Source organism: Rattus norvegicus, chromosome 15 (assembly GCF_021556685.1).
Source record: "Rattus norvegicus strain SHRSP/BbbUtx chromosome 15, alternate assembly SHRSP_T2T, whole genome shotgun sequence".
Taxonomy (NCBI): Eukaryota; Metazoa; Chordata; class Mammalia; order Rodentia; family Muridae; genus Rattus; species Rattus norvegicus.
In genome coordinates this window covers 28,628,663-28,634,756 of record NC_141548.1, presented here as the reverse complement: position 1 = coordinate 28,634,756, position 6,094 = coordinate 28,628,663, and the positions used below count along the sequence as shown (strand labels likewise).

General features: G+C 48.3%; 1 long non-coding RNA gene and 1 pseudogene across 2 annotated transcripts in view; one reads left to right on the top strand and one right to left on the bottom strand.

The window, feature by feature from the left end:
• Positions 1 to 6,094, top strand: part of LOC148000923 (uncharacterized) — a 33,400-nt gene that overhangs the window by 3,581 nt on the left and 23,725 nt on the right. The window lies entirely within an intron of this gene.
• On the bottom strand, positions 4,224 to 5,889 carry LOC148000924 (U1 small nuclear ribonucleoprotein C pseudogene; annotated as a pseudogene). Its single transcript, XR_015638747.1, has one exon. The product of XR_015638747.1 is annotated as a U1 small nuclear ribonucleoprotein C pseudogene (transcript).

Sequence of the window (6,094 nt, the reverse complement as noted above, 5' to 3'; positions counted from 1 at the left end):
GCGGGGCCCCGCCAGGGAGGGCCGAGACGGCCGCCTGCACCGCCCCGCCCAGCCCGGGACCCCAGCCGAGACACCCCCCCGTCCCCCGCCGCAAGCCTCGCCTCCGCTCCCCTAGCTGTCTGCGGCCAGCCCGCCCCGCCCCCTCCGAGAACCGCCCAGCCGAGGACACCCGGGGTTTCCCGCGTCTTCTTCGCTCTGCGGGATCAGTTCAGTCTCAGCTCGGGACCCTGCAGGGGACCTGCCTAGGTCCCAGGTTGCTCGGAGGCCAAAAGGCTTCCTCCATCTCTAGAGACCATGACACTTCTCCGGTGTGTGGCCCGGCTTGACAAGGTCCTGGGCCCAGATCTACCCACAGGCTTGGGTTCCCTTTAGGAAGAGCTGAAGGCCGGGGAAATTAGGGTATTCCCCCAAGGCTTGGGCGTTTGCCCGCCCTTCTTCCCCTTCCACCTCCTTGGGTCTCAAACCTCCAGGCGACTACAATGGGCTCCTGTGTGCAGCCTGGGGAGGGCGGGGGATAGGGGGGAATTACAAAGTAAAGGCTTGGCATAGGGGGTATGTGTCATGGCTAAGAGGCCTGGGCCCGGGGATCGGGATCCGTCTGTTGGGTCTGAGGACGTTTGCGGAGCTGCTCCACGCTGCCTTTACCTTTTTCTGTACCTTATACCCCGGTTGCTCTTCCGCTAGAGGAGGGGAGGCAGCAGTTCCCGGATTGGACCCCACACTTGGTACTGATGCCAGATCTTTCCTTCTTGTTGCAGGGCGATAGTGGCCCATATGCTAGGGCTCTTGGTGGCGACTATTATCTAACACTTCAGACAAAAGGGGCTAGGTTCCTTTAAAAACATTTTTTTTTAGCCTCAACCCTTTCGCCCCACCTACAAACTGCGAATATCACTTCTACACGGAAAATGAAGGCCGGGTGGGGTCTCTCAGAAGGGCTTGAGGAGCCTCAGCGCCGCGAGGGTTTGACCTGCCCACCTCTGAGTCACAGTCAGTTCCAAAAGGTGGACATTTGGGAGGCGATCTGAAAGGTACCCAGTTCCCAGGGAGGTCGCGAAGGTGTAATTGCAGTTAGAGGGTAAAGTTTATTTAGAAGACGTGGATACAGTCGATGAGGCTTGGAGCAGAAGGAGAGGGAAGGGCCTCGGGGATGAGCTCTCTTCACCTTAGGATTCTGCCCTTTCTCCTGTGGGTCTGGAGAAGGGAGAAACTTAGGTCCTAGGAATGAGAAGAGCCGTCTGGTTCATAGGATCAAAAAAGAATCTCAAGCAGGGAAACCCTGTGACCAACCGGCTAGAGCGGTGGAGCTGTTCCCAACCTTCCAGTTAAGGTAGACTCTTCAGTCTCCTTGCCATGAATGACCAGAGGTCAAGACAATGAGATTTTACTAACCCCTGGTGTCTGCCCGTAAATACTGTCGTACTGGAGAGGCCTTCTAGGGAAGGATTTTCGGAGGATGGTCTATGAATCTTACTCATCAAATCTAGTTCCCCACACAGTATGGAACCATTGAACCTTTTCCTATCGGAACTTAACATTCCTTATACTCAAATCATTTGGTAGAATCCAGGTTTACCCCCAGCTAGGCAGTGGGATATAAACATGTGGCATTGGGAAAAAGGTCCATTCAAAGGTTTCGAACTGGTGGAGTGAAGGAGTTTGGGTTTAGGTTCCAGGATACAAGTTATCCCCTCTTTCTGGGAGTTTCAGTACATGACATGTTAATACAAGGGGTAAATAGCCCTTTCTCCATAGGCATCCCTTAGCTACTGGAGTACATACAGTGCAATCTGAGGGTGTGTGCTCTTTTTGATAGGTGATGTGGAGGGATAAGCTTAAAGTCAGAGACAGAGATGACCAGGCTAACAGTCCCTCTCCTGCATTACAGATACTCTTCAATGTGGTTTATGTATTTCGAGTTCTTTGGAGCCTAACAAATTTCTACTTATTTTGTAGAAGAAGAAATTTCATCTTATTGAAATTATGTAACTTTCCATACGCTGTACAGGGGACGGGAAAGCCAGGGCTTGTGCCCAGCTGTCTGACACCAGGGTCTTCACTCCTAACCAAGTTGTAAGTTGCAGTACTTAGCTGTCAAAGTTCATAAAGGAACTTTATGGTACCGCCTTTTCTACCACCTCGAGATCCCATCAATATATTAACGTTGCTTTTGTAATAGTCAGTGCTGAGTGATGAGTGTGTCTGTGTGGGCCAAAGGAGAGAGAAAGTCTACTTCTACCTAGATTTGGTATAGAAGAATAGTTAGATTAACTCCTAAGAAATATTCTGTATTGTTGCAATGGAGAAACTGCGCATAGTGTTATCCTAAGGAAGGCAGAGGAAACGGCTGTGTGTGTGATGTGTATTGTCTAGTTGGTGAGCTGCGGCACAACGGCCACGCCCTAGAGGATTGGTGCTTTAGGCTACTCACTAATCCCTAGTCACCGGAGAGAAGCTGTGGTAAGGGTCCTGCTTCAGTTCTGTACCCCAGTCAAGAGGAAATTGAAGGACCGTAAGGGAGAATTTTAGGATCAGATCTGAAGGAATGTGTTCTTGCTAGCAGCGCCTTGCAAGGAAACTAGGTATCAAATTTAAGTTGCTTTGGGATAAGAATAAATAAATATTATATCTGCTCCATTTGGTGTGATTTTCCATTACTTTTACTTTTATTTGATTGATAACATTTCTTTTTTAAAATTTTTTATTCATCATTTTATTTATTTATACTCCAAATGTTATCCCCCTTCCTGGCTTCCCCTCCACAATCCCCCTAACCTATCTCCCTTTCCCCCCTGCTTCTATGAGGGTGCTCCCTCACCTGCCCTACTGCCCTAGCATTCCCCTAAGCTGGGGCATCGAGCCTTCATAGGATCAAGGGCCTCCCCTCCCATTGATGCCTGACAAGGCCATCCTCTGCTGCATATGCAGCTGGAGCCATGGGTCCCTCCATGTGTACTCTTTGGTTGGTGGTTTAGTCCCTGGGAGCTCTGGGGTGGGTGTGGGGGAGGCTCTGGTTGGTTGATAGTGTTGTTCTTCCTATAGGGTTGCAAATACCATCAGCTCCTTCAGTCCTTCCCCTAATTCCTCCATTGGATTCTCCATGTTCAGTCCTTTGGTTGGCTGCAAGCATCTGCATTTGTATCGGTAAGGCTCTGACAGAGCCTCTCAGGAGATCGTTATATCAAGCTCATGTCAGCAAGCACTTCTTGGCGGACTGATAACATTTCTTTAAAAGTTTATAACTCATGGGGCTGGAGAGATGGCTCAAGAGTTAAGAGCACTCAGGCCTGGATTCAGTTCCCAGAATGGCGGGCGCGAGAGTGCATGTGCACACGCGCACACACACACACACACACACACACACACACACACACACACACGCACACACACGCACACACACACTAAATAAATCTATTACGACTTTTTTTCTGATTGACGAGCCATCAAAGCATACCACCAACTAATGCCAGGCACATCCGTTCTTTACTGACCTGATGTCTCTACTCTGACCTGATAGGTCAGTCTGCACTCTGAGTGAGAAGTCTTAAATCAGTAAAGGTGCTCACTGCCTCCTGACCACCTGAACTCTGTCCCCGAGACCCACGTAGTGTGGAAGGAGTGAACCAACCTCTGCAAGCCCCTGACTTCCACACGTGCACCATGATGCATGCACACACACACACACACACACACACACACACACACACACACACACACGTAAATAAATAAAAGTAAGAAAAGAATTACTATGAATCTGGAGGGTAAGAATGGTAAGAATGTAACTTGGTAAAACACTTGCCTAGCAGGCACAAAGCCCTGGATTTTATACCCAGTTTGATAGAGACTAAGTAAAAATCCAAGTCCGATCTTGGCAACCCCTTCCAACGGTTCCAAGTGTTGTTGGTAACGTGTTTACAACCTCTCCACCCTCTTCTCTACTCCCTGTCTCCCCAGGGTGGTCAGCCACTAGTGACCCTCCAGCCACAGTCACTTTCCAGGTCTTTAAGCATGACTTGCTCTCCCTTTCCTTTTGTGTGGACTCTAGTTTTCAAAAAGTCTAGTGGTTGGCTCTCATTCTTTGGTGCTGTATTAAAGTGTTGCCGTCTCAAAGCTCTTCCCTGGTAGCAGTCTGATGTGGTCTCCTACTGTTTTATTATTCACACTATTCATATCTTATCCATCTATATATTTATTTTTTCTTTCTTTTTTTTTTTTCCGGAGCTGGGGACCGAACCCAGGGCCTTGCACTTGCTAGGCAAGTGCTCTACCATTGAGCTAAATCCCCAACCTTATATATTTATTTTTCTACTTATTCTCTGCCTCTTGTTGTAGACCTGCCCCCTTACATGTGTTATAAAAATAAACTTTGTAACGTTAGGAATTGTATTCGATTTCTGACTGATCCTTCCTAACCAGTGTCTGATCGGCCCTTCAAAGACACAGGTGCAGACCGAAAGGAGACAAGGCCCCCACGGAACAGGGATAGAGGTGGGAACATGGGAGAGGTAGAAACTGGTTAGGAATAGGACTTGGGGTTTGTTGCAGATCTTTCCCACTTTCCTGAGTTTGACCTTCACTGTTTTGTCTTCTTGAAGTTACTTGCAAACAAAAGATACACAGGACAGAATTAAAAAACAAAAAGGGAACATCTGCTAGTCAGATGTCATTGTTTTATAAGGGTTGGAGAAGGCATGGCTTAAAGGCTGGCCTTGATCTCAGAGATCTGCTTGCCTCTGCCTCCTGAGTACTGGGATTAAAGGTATGTGCCACTACTGCCCAACTGAGGAGAGGATTCTGAAAAGACTGCAGATCTAGTTATGGCTTTGATTAATATATGAGCACATGGACCCTTTTATATAGCTGTACTCTGCTTAGAAATATAAATTTATTAAATTTATTTTTATGTATTTGGGTGTCTCGCGTGTGTGTGAATCTGTGAATCACATCCATGCTTGGTGCCTGTGGAGTTCAGAAGGTCGATCCTGTTGGTCTGGAGCTGTACGTGTTTGTGAGCCACCATGTAGGGCCTCTGGAAGGGCAGTCAGTGTGCTTTCAATGCTGAGCTGTGTCTCCAGCCCTATCTATGTACTGTTTCTTCGTGTAGAATTGCTCATACATATTCCCATGTACTAGGGTAACTTTCTTTTTTGACTAAAAGAGCTGATGATTTTATTTTCATATTTCACAGTGTAAGTGAAAACCGTACTTTCGTTGTATCACTTCTGCCTCCAGAAGAGTTCTCTCTGTTAGGAAGGGAAGTTCTTTGTCGAGCATCTAGAAAGCACTCAGGCTCAGCACCAAGATCTCCTGGTGGAACAAGAAATACAAAAGGATAAAGAGTGCTTCTGCTCTTATCTGTCTGGTGGGGTCATGCCAGGCTGTGTGGGCACCATCACAGGGAGGGCAGGAGGTCTCCTCACTGGAGGCTCGGGCATCAAGGGCATGTGGCCTCTCATAGGTGGTCTCCTCCCAGGAGCTGGTCCCACAGGCATCATCCTAGGAGGAGGAGGGCCCATCCTTGGCATCATGGGAGGGCCTCCCATGTAGGGTGCAGGCATCATGCCAGGCCGAGGAGGACCCGGGAGACTTGGGGGAGGTGGGATCATAGCCCCTGCAGGCGGAGGAGCAGAGAAGGGAGCTGGAGGGATCTTTCCTGTTGAAATGCAGCCTTGGGCCTGCTCCTCCATTCATTTCCGGTAATAGTCTTTCACATTCTCTTTGTGTTTCCGACCCTGCAGTGCATCTTCCTCACAGACAGAATCGTGGGTAAGATACGTATCACAGTAGTCGCAATAAAACTTAGGCATGTTGCTCCACAGGCCGTTGGCTACCTGGGTAGGGTAACTTTCAATTCAGCTGTGATAGCACAGACCTATAATCCCAGTGCTCAGGCGGTAGAAAACTCATAGTTCTGAGGCCAGCCTCAGCTACATGGCAGATTAAGGCTAACCTGTGCTACATAGGAAAGCCTGTCTCCAAGGAAACAAGATGCTGACTTCAGTAGAAGCATCAAGTGGGTGCCCATCATCTCTTTAGTTGATTTTTAGCTTTTGGGAATTTGTATTATTTTAAGTTTTTCGTTTGTCCAAAGGAA